Genomic DNA, 22,369 nt, shown 5'->3' with positions numbered 1-22,369 from the left:
GCTTCCTTGTAAGCCCGAGGGCTAAATGCGGGGTCACAATCGAAATGTAGTCTGCCTACTGCGTATGTCCCGATAAACTCGCAAGTCCTTTATGACAGTTTGGGTGTCAGCCGAGTCCTGAGTCCAGACCCAAAGGAATCCTGACACCAAGATGTACTTGTAAGCCCTGTCTGATTGTAGAGGGCCGCAGTGGTCCAAATAGACGCATGCAAGCGGTCTGTCAGATATTAAAAATGCTATCTGTGGTGGACCTGCTACGGTGGAACCCTTCATCTGCTTACAGATGTCAAACTTAAGGACAAAGTCCATGGTCTGTTTTGTGAGACCTGGCTACCAATAACGCTGCTTCAATCATGAAATTGTTGCAGTGATCCCTGCGTGTGCAGAACCCAGACCCTTGTGTGCAGCCAGAATTAATCCTAATCTGCGATCTATGTTTGGTATTACTTTATCCCCCACAACTTGTAGGAGTACTTGAGTGGAAAGACTTTTGGCAAGGCTGAGCTGTTGCACGTAGCGTTGACATCTATCATGATGACTCAGTCTATCCTCTTATTCGAACAAGTGATTGCAGCAACAGCAGCAATTCGCACTGTTATTAACCTTCCAGAAGAAAGTGTTTTCCTTGGTCTCACTAGCCACAACTAGGGTAGCTTAGGCCTCTCTCTAATGGTTGCTTTCATGCAAAACTGTTACATCTAGACCTACTTCCCTATTTCTCAGTGATTTAGTAAGTGCTTCCCAGAAGAGTTTGTGTTGACCTGCGCATACCTGATCAAACCAACCTGAAAGATACCCCCTTTGGGGCACTTTGAGTGTGTTAACAGCATGTTGGTTGCACTATAAATTGCATCAAGAGCATGCCTAATTGTTCTCTTCTTTTTTTTTCCGCCTAAATCCAAACCTACCATAAAGTGTTTCTGGTTTACATGTATTAAATCACTAATATCGGGTGATGGTTCACTTTTGACCATCTTAACAGTCCTTTAGATCTAACAATCACGATCTGCTCAAATATCTCAAATCTTTTTTCAACATGTACCCTGACTCTGTATGCTATATGGATATTGCTTAGGGCTCTTGTGGAACTTTTCTCCCCATTATTGTGTCAAGGGATTGATCAGGTGGACAAAGACAAACTGTACATGTTCCTCTGCTAATCACATGCCTGATTTTTGTATCATTATGCCAAGCCAGCCTTATCTGTATACCATTCTTATCTTGCAGTGAACCATTCAATTCAAGGTGAGGTACATGATCTGGATCGTGCATCTCTAATTCATTAAGAATTTAAGCACTCTATATAGCCCTACAGCTAAGGGAAGTTCTTTAGTACTGTGTATCCGGATATGCAACAGGACAAGTAAAAATGACTTTCATTTTAATCTGGAAGTGTTATTATCTAAAACATCTTTAAGTCTGTTTCGGTTTTAACGTTTTGCCTAACTTAACTCTACGTTAATACATCCTAAAACGTTTTTAATAACCGTTGCAATGGAAGTGAAACAAAACTTAAAAGCGAAGGAAACGCTACAAGCAGCTGAGTGGGATTTGGTAGTTGTAAGCGATGGTAATGATGTTTGGGTGGGGTCGGGGAGGTGGAATCAGGATATTTAATGTACATAGGTTGATGGCAGTGTGCTTCGTGATTGCTTGAAATACCTCCAAGTAAAATACCTCCAGAATTCTGACAAGGAGGTGTGTATGGAGAGCACTTTTTCACTCTTAAGCCTGAGCGTGTACAAAGTCAGGAGAGGTATCATTGGAAAGGGGAGAATCTACCCTTTCCAATGGCACTCCTCCCTATTGGATCCCTGCTTGGGAATCTCCCCAGGAGGACGATCTCCAAACAGGCATCCACCCACTCTGCACCAGGGAGGGGGGAGCGGCCCCTTTGGCATGAGCCTTTGCTCCCCACATAATAATTTAGAAGAAATCAGTCTTTCTGCCCCCCCCCCCCCCCCGGGGAACCTACTAGATACCAGGGATTTTTTCCCAATTTGAATTAGGGGTCAGGGCTGCCCAAGATGGGCATTCTAATGCCGCCTCAAAATCCCAGAGTCCTTCTGCCTCGGAGGCAGATGGGGCTGTAGCCCCTGATCTGCAATCCCTCCCCGGGCCCACTAGGCCCCAGGGAGTTTTTTTTTTTTTTTTATACATAGAGGTGGGGGCTGCCCAAAATGGGCATGCCAATGCCTCCACAACCCCCCAAAAAATTGCCACCATTTCTGCCTCCGCCGGGAGGCAGATGGGGGCAAAAGTCCCTAATCAGCCCCCATGGGGTGGGGGGGCAGAAAGCCCACTTGGAGACAGGGATTTAGTTTTATTTATACGAAGGAGTACTTGGCTGGCCGTGTGTGTGGATGGTTTTTGGTGGGTCCATGCAAGCCCTACTTCCCTGGACTCCCCCGGGTGTTTGGTTTTCAGAAATGTGTCGGTTTGGTAGGTATCCGTAGATGGCCGCCGAGCCCAGGATCAAAAAACCCAGGTGACCTCTGTGCAAAACCAGGTTGTTTTGTGATAGTTTATTTTGATGTCTTCTCAATACGTTTTGGGCCCTTGCCTGTCGCAGGTACTTGGCCCACCCACGCAAGTGAGGTACCATTTTTATGGGAAGACTTCGCGAAATGCGGGGAGGGTTGAATTTTGTGGATCCACACAGATTCCAGAACTTTCCATCACAGAAATTTCGAGGATTTATTATTTTTTTTACAAAGTTTGAGGTTTGCAGGGTATTCTGGGTAACAGAACCTGGTGGGAGCTACACAAGGCACCCCCTCCTGGATTCCCCTGGGTGTCTAATTTAAAACAATTTATAGGTTTCCTTTGGTGCCGGCTGAGCTAGGGTTCAAAATCCACTTCTAGGCACTGTACAAAAATAGGGTCTGTTTTCACTGTAAAAATGTGGTGTGTCCACGTTGCGTTTTGGGCCGTTTCCTGGCGCGGGCACTAGGCTTACCCACACAAGTGAGGTACCATTTTTATCGGGAGACTTGGGGGAACTCGGAATTGTAGAGCAATCTGGTATTACCTATTTACTTCCTATGCATTTCTACCTTCCTGATGTAAGACCATGTGTAAAAAAGAAGTCACTTTGAAAAATGTCCTACAATTCACACGCTAGTATGTGTAGCCACAATTTCAGAGATGTGCAAAGAGCTGCTGTTTCTAAACTCTAAATTTAGTTTTCATTTCGGGAATAAATAAGTGTCTGTCTGATACCAATTTTTCACTTACCAAATGAATTGCTATATACCCGGTACTCAATGAAAAACCATTACAAGACGCTGCTCAGTTATTGGCTCTGGGTTCCTCGGTTCTTGGTGGACCTACAAGTCCTATATATCTCCACAACCAGAAGGGTACAGCGGATGTAACTGTAAATTGCTTTCAAACATCTGTCATACATAAAAAGTTACAGGTGAAACCATTGGCACAAATGGCTATTTTTTTCAACTCCTTTTCAGTTTTTCTTATTTTCAACTGTTAGTTGCTATAAACAAAGCCTTGAAGAATCTAAACCAAAGAACCGTTGCTGAATTTAGAATTTTGTCTACTTTTCAGAAATGTATAGCTTTTATGGAATCCATTATTGTTTTCACACCCATTTCTACCACTAACTGGAAGGAGGTTGAAAGTACAAAAAGTAGCAAAAATGGGGTATGTTCCAGTAAAATGAACGAGTATGGTATGATTAATGTATGACAGGCATAAGAATGAAATCCAATAAAAAGGTTTTATAAAAATAAAATAGTTCCATTAAAATGCCAAAACTGTGTAAAAACATTAGGTTTTCTGACAAATGTCTGCTTGTCCCTGAAAGCTGGGAAGAGGATTTTTTCAGCGCCACAAACCCTTTGTTGATACCTTTTGCAAAGGAAAAATCAGGCACTTTCTTCTGCAGTACTTCTTCCCACTTTTTCCACAAAAACCTAAAATTTAGCTGTATTTTGGCTTATTTCTGGGTCCCCTCCTGGGGAATCCACAAACCCTGGGTACCTTTTAAATTCCCTATGATGTTGGAAGAAAAGGGCCAAATTTGGCGTGGATACCTTATGTGGACAAAAAGTTACAGGGGCCTAAACGCAAACTACCCCCAAAAAGTTTAGCAGTGGGGGGTCGGGGGAGAGAGGCCTTGCAGCGAAAGGGTTAAGGAGTTTCTTGAAGCTGTTGACACAGTGAAGTTTTTTTGTTAACCAACTCCATGGTATGCAATTTGTCTACCTCAGAAGAATAAAAGGCTTAGTAGGCTGTGCAGAAGATTGACTGTCACATCTCAGTTTATTATTCGGGTAAACAAGTTCTAATTCTCTTTGATCAAACCGGTGAATTTTTCTCTCATCCCGCTACATGTGAAATAGAATTTCAGAGTAAAAAGCTTGTGATGGTAAAAAGCTTGTGATGGTAAAAAGCTTGTGATGGTAAAGGGATTGGATGGCAGGGAGTAATAGTGGTCTTTGCTATGGCACAAGTAAATTAACATACGCTGCTTTCTCTTTCTTTTTAGGTCTCAGCTGGCGATAGCAGCGCGCATGCGCTGCTCTCTGCATTCGAGAGCATCTTGGAATCAATACTGATTCCGAAACTCTCGGAGGCGGAGTTGAAGCCCCGCCCATCTTTTTAATTGGGTAGCGTCCTCTTCCATGGAAAACGCTGGCTTCTGATTGTAAAGGAGGCTTCTTAGTCCCTCCTTGTCGCCGCCTTGTCTCCTGTTAGCCCGCCCACCGGGATTGGATCTTTTCAGGCTGATTTTTATTGCTTTTAAAAAGTGCGCTCTCGCTGTCCGTCCTGGTTGAGCCTCCTTCTGTGCACATTAGTTCACCTCCTGTGACTGCGAAGACGCACTGTTTCTTAGGCCGGTGCGTGCTCCAGAGCTCATGTGTGCGTGCCGCAGGAAACTAGTAAAAATGATGGTAGGAATAGCATTTTCAGAGCCATCACGTATTTAGTGATAGGATGCACACTTTACCCATTTCCGTCTGCAGGTGGTCAGTGCCTGTAGGTTGACAGCAGTAATGGGGCTGGGACCTCCCGTTTATGCGCGCGCCGCCCCGCGCTCTCACTTTGTGCCCCGTGCATCGTCCAGCCCAAAGTTACCTAGTCATTCCTTCACCAGAAACGGGAGCTTTCGGTTGGGAGGGGGAGAGGAGGGTGGGGGGATAGTTTAGGTTTGAAAGTAGGTGTAGTATGTTCTTCGTTTAACAGTAAAACAAAATGGATTGTGCTGTTGTTATTGTGATACATCTGCCTGGCTGACGTACCTGGAGGTCAGGGCTCAGCAACTGTAATGCAATCATTTAATAAAATTTGTTTTTAAAAAAAAGAAACGGGAGCTTTCCGGCTGCCGAAAAACTTCCTGCAATGTGCCCACAGCCCGACCTCAACCTGCAGCGCTTTATCTGCCACAGAGCTGCCCCCAGATAGCATGCTTCTAAAGAAGTTTCTATTGTCCCCTCCCACCCCCCACACAATAACCCTATTCATCCCTTCCCATTCAATTGCGAGCAGAACACCATTGCACCAGCCCGCAAACAAAAGGAAGAGGAGGGAAAGGGACAAGTTTCGCAGCCACGGAAGAATGCAAAGTTACAACAGCTTACCCCATAGAGGCGCCTCTCTTACAGGTCTGTGGAGCGGTGCAGCTGTTGTCCCTAAGCGCACATGCCATTAGCATCAGAGGGTCTGTAAAGTGGACGCCACACAGATGTTGGTGCTGCTGATGAGGTCTGTGCCCTTTTTAATGAGTTTGCCTTTAGTGCTGGACAAGTTCACATACGTTCCTTTAGTCGTTTCCTGACCGGGAAGGGAATATCGCTGAGGGGCAGTGAGTAGCTCTAAGCAGCACTGGACATACATCCGAAGCAAACCAGGAGCGGACAGCGGCTCATTCAGAGCACTCGCCCTACATGACTCGCTGTAATGCAGTCCATTCCTGGGCCGAACCACTTGCACAGGAACTCCGGGGAAAGGCGGACTGTACCACTCCCAGTCCCCACGGCACCCCTTGGACTGTATCCTGGCTGTGGCTGGCTGGTCCCTGAGCGCCTGCTGTCGATTAGAGCTCTGATTGCCGAAGTGAAAAAGGACTCGTTGCGCACATATCCAGACTCTAATTACATTTCTGGAAGCAATTGCACTTTTTCTCTTTTACCCACTGCAACATTTTTAGGATTCGGCATCGTGTTACTTTTCAGCATTTGGCACTGGTCATGCCCTGGCCCCCCCCAAGTTAAACATGCCTTCCTTCCTTTCATGCCGCATTTGTTTAATTCGTGACAGATTTCAGACCCAGCTTGCATGTGATAAAGAGGACGTCCTGCAGCTGGACTGGGAGCTATGCGTTACATGTGGAAAACCATAGCAGCCTGATCTGCTGCTAGCAGCACGTGGAAGTATTTTAAATTTCTGATGTGCAAGGGACATTTTACTTGCTGTTGGCGAGTTGTCTTTTTTTTTGTGTCCATGGTACTGACTGAGCCTGTCCACTTCTCAATGGTCTATGATTAAGAAAATGTTTTATTGTGGTCAGTTTTTAGGTATCGGCTGGCGATAGCAGAGCGCATGCGCTACTCTTGGCATTCAAGAGCTTCTTGAAATCAATATGGTTGAGGAAGGGGACTTAAATAACCTCCCCCTCTGCTCATTGGCTCACGTCATAGCATAGGCTAAACGCTGCCATTCTATTGTTAAGGAGGCTTTTTAGTCCCTCCTTGTTGCCTGCCAGTCCACGTTTGGCCCCGCCCACCGGCACTGGATCTTTTACTGGCAGCAGTACACATGCTGTTTTTTATTGCTTTTAAAAAGTGCGCTCTCGTCGTGCGTCCGTGTTGGGCCTCTCTTTGTCATCTCACTGTCTTGTCATGGCATCGAGGTGGGGTCAGCACTTACTACACCTCGGACCTCAAGGACTGCACTGATAAAGATAAAATCTTGGACAGTTCAAAGAGGAGTTAAACTATCCCAAGGTCAACATCCCTACTGGGGAGAGACTGTACATGATCCCCTTGCAAAACAACTCCGGGAAACCTATCTTGGGTGGACAAGTTGTTTTCCAGCACACACAGAAGGTGGGTCCTGCATATCTCCTTTGATCTTCTGTTGTGGCAAAGGCCCAGTCTGGACTAACCCCTAATGACACTCTGTGACGAGCATAAACAAGCATTGAAAATGCATTAGGTCTCGCCTTTGATTAAGTTAAAGCCATTTGCTTTGCTATACAATACCATTAGCAAAGCAAATGGCTTTAACTTAATGAAAGGCGAGACCTATTGCATTTTCAATGCTTGTCCCCCCCCCCCTTCTTCTTGTGATTCTCCGTCATCCGCACCTTCCTTAAACCGTTTTGAGGATGAGTAGCAGGTAAAGTGTACTTTTGCAAAGAACTATGGTACCCAATGGTACTTGAAGCTAACCTAAATGTCAGCACCCAGATTTTGCCAAATTAATGCTGTTAGTAAAGGCATAAATATACCAACCGTCATGTCCTTATTCCTACATAGGCAATGGCTAATAATTACGCTAGAATTGTGCACCAATACTTTTAAATGTTCATCTGTAATCAAAGGTCACTCCTACATTTTTTTACTTTGGTCACTGGAGTGGGTAAAGGGCCAAGCGTAGAGGTCCACCAGGAGGAATTACTAAAAGACACATCTGACCCGAAAAAAAAAAAAAGCCTCTATGTTATTGGAATTTAGTTTTAAGCATTAGCTTTCCATCCCATTAACAATTGCTGTCATGCACTTCTTAAATCTAATGTCTACATTAGTGTGAAGGGAAACAACTATTTACATGTCATCCGGATAAGCTATTGTGTTAAAGCCAAAAGATCTGATCAATTCGGCCAGTGGAGCCACATAAACATTGAACAATGTGGCCCTCAGTGGGGACCCCTGTGGACCCCGTATGGCAGAGAAATAACTTGAGGTAAAGTCTCCAAAAGAGACTTACTGAGTTCTATTGATGAGGAAAGATACCAAAAGATGGAGTGCCACTCCTTTGCAACTAATGACGCGTGCTCGTCTGTGACAAGGTGATTTATTATCAAGACCATTGCAAATTTAAATTCCATTTCCGCTCTAACTAGGCCTTCAGCACTTTCACAGTTAAAATTCCATCGGCTATATCAAATCCCTCCCAGTAAATAAAGGTGAAAAGGAACACTGGAGCTGCAGTGTATATGAACATAGAAAGCATATTATGTCTGTGTGTCACAGTAAAGCATAAGAAGTCATATACATTGTCTCTCAGTGTAACTATAATCCCATTTTGCGAGGTATTATTTAGTTAATATGGGATGCATTATAATAGAATATAATTCATCATAAACCCATCAGTGCGTACTTTCGTCCAAGTATGCTTTCATGTAGTAATATTTTAGCTTTTTAAGCCAGGTTTAAAATTTGTCCTTCACACCCCAGGGTACTCGCCTACAAGCAACTTGAATATAGTCCATTTATTATCCAACTTTTGGAGCAGCAAAGTGCGAACATGTTTTTAGTTGATGGAAAATAATGCTTAATTTAAATGTTTTAGTTTGCATAAACAAGGTTCAATTGACCTGCCTAGTCGACGTGTATTGACCCATTTTGCAGTGACAAAAAGAGAAATGTTCTTTTTAAATTACATCAATGAGTTTCCTATGGCCCGGTTTCTCTGATGCGTATTTCCATTTCCAAAAACAAACCAAATGGAATTTATTTTACGGTACTGTTTATTTGTTGAGCTGAAATTCGTTAACTTGTGTTTCTCAAGAAAGAAGCCATGTGCAGAATATTCCTGTATTTGCAACGAAGATAAGGCCCTTGCCAGAGTCTGCTCTAAGCAGTTGCTCTATTTGTTTTTTTTCTTGCACAAATGTCATGTTGTTTCCTAGGTACTACTTAATATAATCGTGCTTGAAAGTTAGGGTTTCTAAAGCTTTATATGCTAAATCAAAGGTGTTTAAATTGTGCTTTTGATAAGATGTATTTTTTTATGTAATCCATGTACAAAGGTTTTTGGATTTATATACAAGGATTACCACTTTATTTAAGTCTAAGATCTTGGCATAACCTTAAAATATCATCTGCTGAATAAAGAAGTTTGACCTGCCATGTTAAAGGTTCAATTATGTAATTTAGTATGATTATTAATCCTTAGTAGTGGTTTTTATTCTTTTGTGCACTAGGATAGATGCATGGACTCCAGGGGTAGGTGACATTTGGCCTATGTTGGTGTGATTGGAAGCACTCCAGATGCTATCCACTTTCAGTGATGACCTTGATTTTCTGTTCTGTATCCTGGTAGGCAAAAGTTTTTCTTTGGTGTGGGTACGTATTGAGTTTCAGGTCTTCTTTTACAATCATATTGTGATTGACTGTACTAGCCTTTTGTGTGTAGTGAAGCTAGGTTGAGATTACAATGGGTGCACTTTTGAATAAGTCTGCGAATCTTGCTTTTGGGGGAGAGACTCTGCCCCACTTAATACCACTGCGCATAAGAGGCTTCTCAACTCTGGTATGCACGCATGGCTGTGGCTCAAAAACTGGATTACAATTACTGCTGACGATAATAAAGTTCAATTCCCTGTGAATGGTGTCTTTTTAAGTGAAAAGATTGAGAATTTGAGGCATGTCATGTTTGAGATGAAGCCTCAGCCCAGACCTGTACAGTTCAAAGCCTTGAATGAGTGGGATTATGTGACGAAAGAGAAAGCACATAACAAAATATTGAAAGCCCAAATTGTTAAGCTGTCAATAATTGACTAAACAAAAGGGGATGATGGACGGAGTGTTGAACATTGCAAGCACTCCTCCCACCCCACCCCCCAGTCAACTGATCTGGGTTTAATCCATCATCATTCTTTAGCTCACTCCGCCATCCCAGTTCAGACATGGCCATATGCAAATCAGTCTGACCCTGTGCCTCAAGGGAACAGTCCAGCCCGAACTGCCAAGCCATGTCTTCCTGGACCGGAAACAAGCATCCTGGGACCGGTTTCGGGTTCATAATCCTCATCAGCCAGGCTATCTTGAATCCAGTGGCAAAGTGAGCAAGGGACCCACGTCAGGGCATACCCTGCCAACTTAGGGCGAACAAAGCATAACCAAAGGGGAATGGCATGGTGAGCAACAAAAAAATGATGGATTTAGGCCCAGATCTCTGTACTGGGGTGAATGTAGGACATTGTTCTGCATTCTGTCCATCCACTGTTTTTGCATTTGTCACCCCGAGTGGGGACGGGTATGCCCAGACGTGGGTCCCGTGCTCTCCATGCCACTGGATTCAAGCTATTTTGGCTGAAGAGGGGTGAAACCCCTAAACCGGTCCTAGGATGCTTGTTTCCAGTCCAGGGAGGACCTGGCTTGGCAGTTCGCAGGGGTGTGGAATTTAATAAAACATCTACTTGTCCATGGGGCAGATTGTTTCATAAATCTACTTGTCCTGTAACAAAATCCAGTTGTCCCTTTTGTGCAATGTAATGCGGCGACAAATTATGACAGCAATCTCATTATATAAGAGCTCTGAAATAGCCTCTTTGTTTATGCCTGGGCTCCTTCATAGTAGGGTTTGAATACCAGTAATTCCCTTATGTTGCCACTTTTCCGCAGATCTGCATACTGGGGCTGAAGGTAATGGTAAGCAGTAGTTCCAGGATTTGAAGGCCCTTCTGAGTCTGTGCAAATCTACTACCTTGCATGTTTTAAGAGTTTTCACCAACTCTTCTCTAATCCTTTCCCATACTGAGAAAGGTTGGATATTTACTCCTGACAATGGCAGACCTTAATCCTTTTCCAGGGTTGGGAAATAAGTGGTTAGAGGGAAAGTGAACTTTCAAACACTCAGATGTTTGCATGAGCAAATCTACACCTGCATATTTGATCATGCTAAAATGCAGTTCACAAATAATTTCTAGGAGTACTATTTCTTGGCCTTCTTCTGTAAAGCCTTGTGAATTCACGAACGTTGTACATCTGCACTTAATCCAAGGACATGGGTGCACTTTATTTAATAATTGGGCCCCTAATTAGGTCTGGCGTTAACCATGACCTTTTGTGTGTATTAAAATGTTGTCTCTCACTTTCTATCGGCTAGCTTCACTGGGAGTGACAGCATTCTGTTCTTTCACAAGGAGCATATTGATAGTCGTTTTGTTCAGAGCTACAAACTACTATGCAATGTGTGCTTTTTGAGACAAACTATTTTTGCTTTTGCCAATGTTTGTCGTAATGGCAAGGGCCCAGCAGCTCCCACGCTAATGTTTTACAAAAACTATGCCAAAACAAATCACGCATTGACAAAACCAAGAGACTGACCAACAATTTCAGATCTACTGGCTTTACCAATGCTTGTTTATTTTTGTTTCCCATAACTCCTTTTAAAACTAGTCACACATTTGCCATTTATTAATATTTTTGGGAAATACTAGCATGAATCAACACATTTTACTAAATGATGCTGCAAAGAAATGGTACCTACATTTTTTTCAGTAATTTAGCAAAACGTTTTTGCATTTTTTTTTTTTTGTGAACATTTTATTTTGAAAGCGAAGAATTATCAAACTTCTTTCAGGCTTCTGCAAATATTTGCATGTAATCAGAGTGCATTCTGGGAGCAGTATACATATCCTCATATTGTTAAACTTTGCAAACGCGTGGCACATTTTTATACTCTAACCACTGTCAGTAGTGCAGTCTGAGCTTACAACATTTACATAGAGAGCTCACCCTAATAACAAAGGCTTTGCATTAATGAACCATAAATACAGGTTTGAACAACATCAACACATGGACACATATATTACCTTAACTGCAGGCAATACCTCTCCCTGATCTATAATGTGGTAGTGTAAACTGGCAGCCAAAGGGTTTGTTCTGTAGGGGGTTGGGCCTACTTGTCCCAAGGACAAAATACACATGAAAACTTGTTGCCCTTGACCCCAAACAGTATGTCTCGGGCGTCGGGCTATAGGAATTCCACATCCCTGAGTTCGGGCTGGACTGTTCCCATGAGGCACAGGGTCAAGACTGATTTGCATATGGCTGGGTTCAAACTGGAATGGCATGGTGAGCAAAACAATGATGGATTTAGGCCCAGATCTCTGTACTGGGGTGAATGTATGACATTGTTCTGCATTCTGTCCATCAACTGTTTTTGCATTTGTCAATAATTGGCTGATTGCAAGATTGCCTTTTAAAGAAGGTATGGCGTTTTGAAATGTTGGACACTGTTGGTGCTTTTCCTGCAATTATTGAGGAATTGGACAAAAAGAAAAAAGATGAAAAATATGAGAGGGAAAAAAATAGGGGTGACTGACGGAGAGGCTGAGTTTATTGACACATTGTTGACTGAAGTGAGACCTTCTCCTTATAACGAGGGCCATGTGCAAGTGTCAGGTGGAAGAGATGAGGTGGAAGCTTGTATGTCTTCACAAAGTGAGACGAAAGTGGAAGAGATTAATACTTTCAAACTTAATGGGGATTTAGAAACTATGGTAGAAGCTGGAATTGATTGTTAAAAAATTTCGACATGCAATAAATATGAATTGGCATTTCTGGGTGCAAAAGCAGGAACAATGCATTTGAGAAGCTTGCGCGGTTGGCTAAATAATTAAATGTGGATTTGAACAAAAAACAGAATTTCTGAAACATTTAGAATAAAATCAACTGTGAATTACAAAAACAAAATCTTAAACCTTTTTGAGAAAATCTTATGTTATTGGGCAAGATTAGAGAATGTGAAGATGTGACAAAGCACATAGAAGAATGGAAATATCTGATAAGTCTGAATCAAAGAAGAGTAAAACTGATAAAAATGCGAGTAAGTGATTCGGTTGTTGAAAAAGTGTTTCCTTTCACAGCAGGCAGTGAGAAGCATATGTGCATGTAACTTGGTCAAGAAGTGATCTTTGCACTTATACAAATGATTCCCCAAAGCTCAGAGGCCCGTAATAATAGTATACCGAAGGTGAAAGAAATGTGATAATTTCAAAAGTACTTTGGGAAGAGCTCAATGCTTTTCCAATTGAGTGTACTACTATAATACAGTGGGTAGAAGAACCACAGAGTGAAGCCCCTCTTCATAAACTTTCCCGCCCCCCCCCCCCCTGTTGTTTCTGGGGAATCTTTCGTTTCAGATGCTCTAACTCAAATTAAATTGTTCCATAATGAGTCGATTGGTCAACAATTGAGTGTCACAAAATCCAGATGTCGGTACATCCATATTATGAGAGATTGATGCAGATTAAGAGAATGCAGTGGAGTTGAACTCACTTCAGGATTTGTCTCTGCAATTGTGTTTGCGCCCACCGATTAATGCTCATATTCCACAAATCGTGATGTGTTGGAACTGAAATGATTAAACAAAATACTTTCCTACGCAAAGTATTGTAGTGACTGTTGCAGTGCTAAAACAAAAATTATGTAGAAGTTGATGGTGGCTCAATCGAAGTTGTTTCAGAAAGGTGGTCAAGGTTTTGAGGCGGCTGGTTTGGTGCTGGTTTGCATAGTGACCATACACAAGGCAATGATGTACAAGGCAGAAATGGTAGTCCTTCAAGAAGGTAGAGGATTTAATAACTATTCTAATGTGAGCAATGGTATCATCAGTGCACAAAGAATAAAGGTTCTTTTCAGCTCTATGGGGCAAAATGGGCAGTAGAGACAGGAATGGAGTTTTTTTCTTTTTAAAGTTTAAAAATAAAACTTTATTGGAATATAAATGAAAAAAGTAAAATTTCAACATTTACAATATGATGATATACCCATAGGTTAAATGCATGGAGTTCTTCACAAAACTGTATAGTAAAATATTAAACTTATGTCGCAAAAAGGAGAAAGAAGGCAAGGAAAAGTAAAGAAGCAGAGCTAGTAAAAAAAATATGTCTTATGGTGAAGACCAGTGTGATGAATGAAGTATGTCAGAACAATTTTGAATAAATATAGCAAAAAATGAATGAAATCAAACCAATACAGTTAATATGAACTTAACTAAGTAGAGAGAAAAAACTAAGTTTTTTTTTTTTTTTTTTAACTTCAATAAAGGGTTGATGTAAATTAGTCAATAGAATGGAGGAATTCAGAAAAGTAGTTACCAGTGACCAAAGAATCTCTCCTGATGGCCAATGATGGTGAGGTGACATAATTCTGATCCTATCTTTGATTGTAACAAATGCCATTCTACCATGCTTAAAAGGAAATGTTGTGAGCATTTTTCCTATTTTATTTGTTGGATTGCATCAGCAATTAAAAGGTCTACAGTTTGCACACTGTAATCACAATCATTCCAAGTTTCGGAGAGGCTTCCCAAAAAGGGGTTTGTAAAGGAGAACGGGACGTGAGTGAAAAGTGCGAATTAATCTGTGTCCAGACGTGAGGCCAGAATTGATGTGTGTTGAGGCACTCAAATAGCATATGTTTTAAAGTTGAGTTAGAGAAATTACAAGTCCAATGTGACCGTGATATACTGGGATTCAACTTTGGTAAAGCACTTGGAGTAATCATTAGTTGGTTGGAAATAAAAAATGTTTGAATCCTGTTAGTTGCACTAGAAGTTTTGCAAGTCTTAATTCATATTTTATTCCATAAAGAAAGTGAAAACACATGTAAGTCTGTTTACCACAGTAGTTCCAGTGATGTCTTCTGTCTGAGTTCAAGTAGAGAAGTAAGATGAGTATATATTTTGGAGGCAGATGGTAAAGTTGGTAACAATGTTTACTGGGGTGAAGGGATTGACACTGGAGAGATACTGATTCAAAGTTAATTATAGGAAGCAGTAAGTATTGAGCTTAAATCTGGTATTCGAGTTGATATGAATTAGGATATTCAAATAAAGATGGGGTTTGAGAAAAGGAAATCCGAGCATGATTATGCATTAATTGATGAGTCCATAACTGACCTTTTCCCACCAAGATTTCCAAAATATAGGTTTATTTTCAATGTTCTATTGTAAGCGTATTATACCAAATGGAGGACATTGATCTAAGGTAGAGATTAGAGATAAAAATGGGATGCAATAGTTTTTGAGGACAGGACCCGACATGGAAGTAGGCTGGTGGGTAAAAGATATAAATTCTGAAAAAGAAAAAGGTTGTATACAAGATACCTCTAGATTTGTCCATAAAGGGTGACCTTGCATAGGGTGTTCATTGTTGTGTGGGCTAAGTGTTTCAAAAAGAAAGAAGCTGATACGATGGGAGATTTGGGAAATTGACTCCTCCTCCTTGTTTATGGCTTTGACGTTTACTGAGAGACATGCAAGGTTTTTTTATTCCGTAAGAAATCCATTAAAATAGAATATATATATTTTTTAAACTGCAGGTGGGATAGTGGTTGGGATTGCAGAAAGGTAGAAGTGTATTATGGGAACTAATATCATTTTAATAGAATCCAATCTTCCCCCCACCACGAGAGGAACAATGTATTCTATTGCGATGTAAGGGTATTCAGGGTTGAAATCGGAGTAGTGGCATAAAGAGACCTAGTATCTTTAACAGAAGTAGTGAACCAGAGACCTAAGTATTTTTTATTTTTTTGTTGGGCTCTAAAGAAAATTTGAGGATGAAAAATCATGCTTAAAACACTGTTTATTGAGTGGAAGGATTTAACACCTATCAGCATTAAGATTAGCCTGAAAGTGCTGCAAAACCAGAAACCATATTAGGGAAGTTTGCAGGAAGGAAAGAGGAGAGGACATATATAAAGGATGTCATCAGCATAAACTGGACACTTGATGTGTTTATCGCCATATTTAAAAGCTTGTAAGCTAGCATTTTGGTGAACATGAGACAAAAAGGACTCCAGTACAAGAATAACCAGCATTGAAAATGCAATAGGTCTTGCCTTTGATTAAGTTAAAGCCATTTGCTTTGCTAATGGTATTGTATAGCAAAACAAATGACTTTAACTTCATGAAAGACAAGACCTCTTGCATTTTCAATGCTTGTTTTTCATAGCCCTCTCTCCCAAGTAGCCGACCAGGAAGCGCTTAATTTGTCTTTGTTAGTCCGCTAACAGCAAAAAGATGAAGGCGCACACAAACTATATTAATGCGTACACATGTTTTCCTCATAAGCACACACCTGTGGGGTAAGAGAAGGTAGAGTGTGTATATATATATATATATATATATATATATATATATATATAATTTCATTCTTATCTAGGTTCTGTTTTCCCTTTTCTGTGCAACTGCAAAGGGTACTTTCCTTTTAAAAAAAAAAAAAGAGCAGGCGAATATATAAATGAATTATTTGATTGAGTTTCGTAGTATGCCAGGTCTTTCCGGTGCACCGTGCTCGGTCCGAGGATCAGCTCCTACTGCCCCAAACGTACACCTAGGCCTCCGAATCTGGCATGCAACCTTTGTAATGGTCCACACTAGCCTGGACTCCAGACCACCCCATACCCCTCTGAGAAACCAGATCGCTGAGGCAGGTTAATACTCAAAAGCAGATGATCTGAAGGACCGCTGTTAGCGCCAAGTGGCTCTAGTCTGAGCGCTTGGGAAGCGCCGCTGAAAGGGGCCGCTACTTATGGATGGGAAGGGTATTCCCGCTGAATCCGGGTATTTAAATGTGTGAATGTATGGACGTTAGCAAATTAATAAAAATGGTAGTTCTTATTATGGGTTCCATGATGCTCACATAAATCAATTTGTATTGTAGTTGTAATGCTTTTTGTAAACCATAAACCTCAACAAACAAAACATAATAGTGTTTCAAAACGTAACATACGATAATCTAGTGTATGTTATCTAACGTAACGCATGCTCCAGACCCATCAGATCATGTATTTTCACAAAGCCATAAAATGGGCATTTTTCCTTGCTAAAACCAGGTGCTACAATTACCCAACTTGATGGTACTCAGACGTACCTGCGATATAACCGAATTTCCGAACACTAAAAGAGCGTGCCACAAAGTGGGTTAAGATACATCACACAAAAAACATTGCAACTTAACATGATATGCCATGTACACAAGCTGGGTGTGTTGTCAGGGTGAGTTTATGCGTCCCACCTCAATTTCTGGGGAAAGTATAGTTTATGTGACTGTAGAAGCTGCATGCCGTAGCCACCTTTCAAAAGTTGTATCCACAACATTTTAAAAGATGCAGTGTTTGCATAAGAAACAATGCAAGAAAAAGTACAATACTGCAATACTAAATATATTGTAAAGAAAAAACGCTTGATTTCAAATTGCTGTTGAATCAGCTGCTGTACTGTTATTGTTGATACTATCTTAATCTGCTAATAAATGACTAACGACCAAGTAAAATGGTCGAAAGGAAAACATTGAACCACAAATGTGAAAAAAAAGACTAATACATAGTCACCTACCAATAGAAAAAGTCCTGTTAAATTAAGTGACTGAGGCTGAGAGATGGCATGAAATGGGCCGGCAATATTGGCAGCTTGACTACCTTTGAAAACTAAATTAAATAAGACGAGCCTAATTTAATTGTTGGTTTTAACGGGAGAAAATTGTTACGAAAATCAAATAAGATAAAAGAATTAGTGAAATTTGGTTTGCTTAAAATAAAAACCAAGGTTAATTAAATTACACCGGGTTAGCCTCCAATACCCTGGTGTTCAGGTTGGAAAATGTCTTCAGTGTTATTGAAATAATGTATTACCTCCGTATTCTGAAACAAAAAAGTAAAACGGTATAAAAACTTACCCTTTTCTGAAAAGAGAAATGGAAAAGGGGTGTGCTGCACCTTCCCCGAGGGGTTAGAAAGACAGATTAGTGATGCACTCTGGGTGGGAGGGGACTGGCCTTTCCACTATCCACTACAGAGGGGCGAGACATTGTCATGCAAAGAGACCACCGCCACACATTGTTTCTCCCCTGCCTCTCACGTATATTTGAAGCATCTCATACAAGCCGGGAGGCGCAGTCGCAGCCAGAGGGGTTTAGGCTGTAAAGAGAGCGTGGAGAGGGAGGGTTACTGCACAGCGGAGAGGACACCACGCACAGCTGAGACTCTGGAAACAATACACGTAGAGAAACTCCAGCACTACCAAGTGAGTAAACCAAGATGGTGTCTGGCTGTCCACATGCGCGTGCATTTTTTTTTGTCCCTCCGTACGCGTCCACATCTTGAATCGATTACAATAAGCCCTCGCATGGCTAGAGCAGCGCTGGGCGCTGTTAACACCAGGCGAGACCTAAAAAGAAGTGGGGAGAGACAAAAGCCCCGTTTACCACCTCTGTATAAAGAAGAAGAAAATAAACCATTTACAAAAACTGATGCTTTAGGAGAGGAATAAAAAGCAAAATTAAGTTAATGAACTTCCCCCAAATCCAAACCAAGAAAGAGTAGGGTATTTTTTTTTCTCCAAAGAACGAGTTCTAAAGTGCATTTAGAGATAGTGGCTAACGAGTGTGAATAGGCTTTGGATTTACTCAGTGTTGTATTATCTGAGCGATGTCTACCTTTAACGAAACCAGATTGTTCTACACCAATTAAACTGGGACGGCAAGGATCTAAACGTAGGACAAGGATTCTAGCAAAAATGTTATAGTCCATATTGAGAAGGGAAATTGTCAAATTCATTTTTACATAATTTATGGTCCTTATTCTCTTTGGGAATAAGACCGAGTAAAGCGTCTTGAAGTTCCAGAAACCGATTTGGTATTGGTGAAGAACGTGTAAAGTTTATGTAGTTTGAGAAGAAGTACTTTAGAAAAGTGAATATAAAATTCTGTAGGGAGGCCTTCTGGCCGAAAAGCTTTGCCTTTTTTAACAGAGTTAATTGATGTATAAATGTCTTGAGGAGAGAGACGTTTCGAAAGAGGTCTGTATTTGGATCAAAATCCTTATCAATGTAGGATAGGTAATGATCAACATCAAAATGAGTGGGGTGACTTTCTGGAGCGTACTGAGTTTTGTAATAGAAAATTCTGCTAAAATATCATTAAATACTGGGGTTGTGCCATCATGTAAGATTGATAAAATTTTAATTTGATCTTTGTTTTACTTTATTTTGGCCCCCATAGTATTTAGTACTTGATTTAAGTAGGTAAGAAGTCTCATTCTCTGGAGAGTCTGTTAAATTGAAATTTAGCTTTAGGTAATTCATCCAAACATGACTTTGATTTCAATGTAAAACAGGAATGTTATAATGATTTGAAATGTTTTATGATGTCTAAAGCCTTATTTGCAGCAGTTTTCTTTTTATTAGAAACATAAGAATGAAGTCTCTTAGAGCAGCTAAGAGTCTAAGACCGTTTGAAAGGGAAATTCAGGAGGTTCATTGAGAAGGAAAAATTCCTGGATAAACGCTTGAAAACGTTGAGTGAAATTAGTATCCAATGAAAGGAAAGTATTCGAACGCCAGTGTCCTACTTTTGGATTGATGGTAAGAAAATCGAAGTCTAACATACCCGGGGCATGATCTGAAATTGAGATGGTTCCGATATCTGCATGTAAAATGTGTTTTGAGAGGACTTTAGAAACTAAAAGATAATACATTGTGAATTGGGAGAAATGGACCGGGAGAAGAAAGTATATTCTTATAAGCATGGATTACTGACTCGCCATAAGAGCTCGTTGTTTGTTGGCTGTTGTGAATAGTTTTTGCATGGAAGAGGGAGCAAGTGTAGTTTTGGAGGAACGATTTAAAAAAGGGTCCATTACCGGATTAAAACACCCCTGCCCAAAAGAAAAGTTAATCTGTGAATTGTAACTGGAATTTTATTGATAAAAAAACAGCCAAACATCAAAGGTTTTTTTAATTTTTACAAAGGACAAAAATGCCATTACATATACCTGTCCCTGGTGACGAGAAAGCATAACCCACCCAGTTAAGAACAATTTTTCTGAACTTCCTTATCCACAACATGAGATTCTTGTAATAAAGCAATATCCACATTTAATTTAGCTAAGTGGGTAAGTACCCTTTGTCACTTAATGGGTGAGCTTAACCCCCAACATTCCAAGTTATTCTGCATAAAGTCATAAATATTCGAGATTAATCTTAACATATTCTACAAACTCAATATTATAAACATACTCCGCACTTATGTAAATAAGTGATAACAATATAATTAACAGTAGAGGAAAGCAAGTAAGAGTATAAAAAAAGAACATGAAATATTTTCACTGAGGAATAATGACAAAATATTTAACTTCTGATATGAAGCAGTGTAATTCAACTATCAACTTGAGTATTAGTAGAATGGAAAATGAAAGGAATAAATAAGCATTGTGATACGAAAGTAAGTGATGATTAAAGTTAAACAGTTATATAGGAAGCAGAGAGAGACTGGAAAAGGATAGAGATGAGTTAAGGACAGAAAACATAGAAGACAAAAAACATACCACATAAGGAAGATGATGCAACCAGAACCACGATGCAGCCGACAAGGAGAGAACCAGACCACACCGAAACAATAGTTGTATAATCTTCAAGGTGTGTGTAAAAAAAAAAAAAAAAAAAAAGTCCCTGAAATGAATGGAATAAATAAAAAAAAAATTGCAGAAAGTCTACAAAATGAGTGAGGCGATATGAGCATATAGACGGTAACGTAGAACTAGTTTATCAAAAGAATTCTCCTAAACGAAAACGACATTGAACAATAAACGTCAAATTGAAGATTAGTTTGAGAAATTGAAGAAAAGGTTGTGGTATCCATCTCTTCTCTGAAATTGTCGATCAAATGCTGCAATACTGAGGGATCTTAATATGTTGTGGTCTCTTTAACCAGTCCCGGATGAAAAAGGCCAAATCTTGCATTCAAAGATCGAAGAGCTTGTCTCCTGTTGAAGAATCTTTTCTTCCTGTCTGCCGTAGCCTTGGCAAAGTCTTGAGCAAAGAACGGGTACGATCCGGACCCGGATAGTTGTCCTTTATCTTTAGCAGCTTTGATAACCTGAATTTGTTACACATATTCTAAGTAAAGAATGACACCCCTAGGTTTTTGAGATGAGGAAGGATGTCCAGTACAGTGACCCAATCTGTGCGCATGTTGTACACTTCCATCAGACCATTGCTGTTCCTTCTACCCCTTTTTCCCCAATTCTTCTGCATGTTTTCTCAATTGCGACACCTCAGAATATAGATCAATCAATCATCAAAAATCTTTAATTTGCAATGCTTGCAAAGCATATATAGTACAAAAACACAATATATATAAAATTTGATAAATTATGACAAAGTAAAAACCATAAAGCAAAAACCTGGATTAAGACATTAAAATACCAGACAAAGACATTATCACACTTTAGAGTGTTATAAAGTGCACAGCACTTACAAATTATTTAGTCTTCGCGACTCACAATCTATATAGGCTCTCCGGCATTTCAAGGCGGACCAAAGGAATGATGCTGTTGAGTAACATACTAATGTGTCAGTAAGTTTTTTTTTTTTTTTTTTTTTTTTTTTTTCTTTGTTTTTTTTTTAACAAAGTAAAGGGATGGGTGGCATTGCCTAAAGCTATATTTGCCCAAGAGTGGAAGGATGTACCTCTTCCTTTGTGTGTGTGTGTGTGTGTGTGTGTGTGTGTGTGTGTGTTTTTTTTTTTTTTGTATTTTTTTTTAACAATACAAAAAAACAATAAATTGAGATCAGACTTTGCTGACCTTTCATTACAGGGACAGGCTGACCAATCATCTATCGAATACATCTTGCTTGGAAAGCCCATTATCAACGGGATACAATTTAGGGGAAACCCACCAAAATGAAACCATGCAGAAGGTTTCTCAGACACAATGTACAAGGTTTCAGCCTGCATGATAGATGGAGTCCCTTGATACAACTTTACAGAGGATTTAAGGTGATTTCTCTCACCGCAGCTTTCGCTAAGAATAGTTCCTTAATTCTTGTTTAGAGATAGGCATGCAACTAGATGGGTTAGCTTATAGCTCAGCCAGCCCTAGTGAACTCAATGTACTATTCCCATACTACAGCCATGGAATCTTTTGAGCGTTACCCAGGGATAAATCGTCTCTTTTGCTTTGGGTTAAATTAACTGTCTCCCTCTTCCAAATAGAGTGCCAAAATAAGATGGGGGCAAGTAGAATAGCATCAGAGATATGGGGTACCAAGTTCAGTGTGACATTTATATTTAGAACAACTACGACAGAGGTCCAGTAACCTTTTGAAAAAACCATCCTCTAATTGTTGTAAGGAATCTATTGCCACCGTTCTCCACCTCCCTGCCTTGTACATTGGAAATGGCTTTCGCACGGTATACCTTTTTAATAGTCTCAATGGGCTTTGAGCCCAGCTTCTTGGTGAAATTTAGGATGGCCATCACATTGCTTTCAGTTACAAGGGCTCTATTGGCTACCATATTTGACCAAAAGTGTTTTTATCAAAAAGAACCACCAGGTAAGGAAATGTTTCCACCACCTCCAGCCTAAGTGACTATACGAAAAGCTCT

At 40.4% G+C, this 22,369-nt stretch overlaps 1 protein-coding gene across 6 annotated transcripts in view; it reads left to right on the top strand.

The window, feature by feature from the left end:
• Positions 1–22,369, top strand: part of FBXO46 (F-box protein 46) — a 166,827-nt gene that overhangs the window by 37,502 nt on the left and 106,956 nt on the right. For 2 of the 6 annotated variants that reach the window (XR_014968659.1, XM_085625558.1), the window contains exon 2: positions 14,025–14,110. The exons of 3 other annotated variants lie outside the window; for them this stretch is intronic. The gene's annotated coding sequence lies outside the window, so the exon portion shown is untranslated. Of the gene's footprint in view, positions 1–9,290; positions 9,312–14,024; positions 14,111–22,369 lie in introns of those variants that run through there. One more of the 6 variants, XM_085625560.1, reaches the window with a different exon arrangement.

This window comes from Triturus cristatus, chromosome 9, assembly GCF_964204655.1.
Source record: "Triturus cristatus chromosome 9, aTriCri1.1, whole genome shotgun sequence".
Lineage (NCBI taxonomy): Eukaryota > Metazoa > Chordata > Amphibia > Caudata > Salamandridae > Triturus > Triturus cristatus.
Note: the sequence above shows the minus strand (reverse complement) of the source record. Positions and strands in the feature narration are given on the sequence as shown.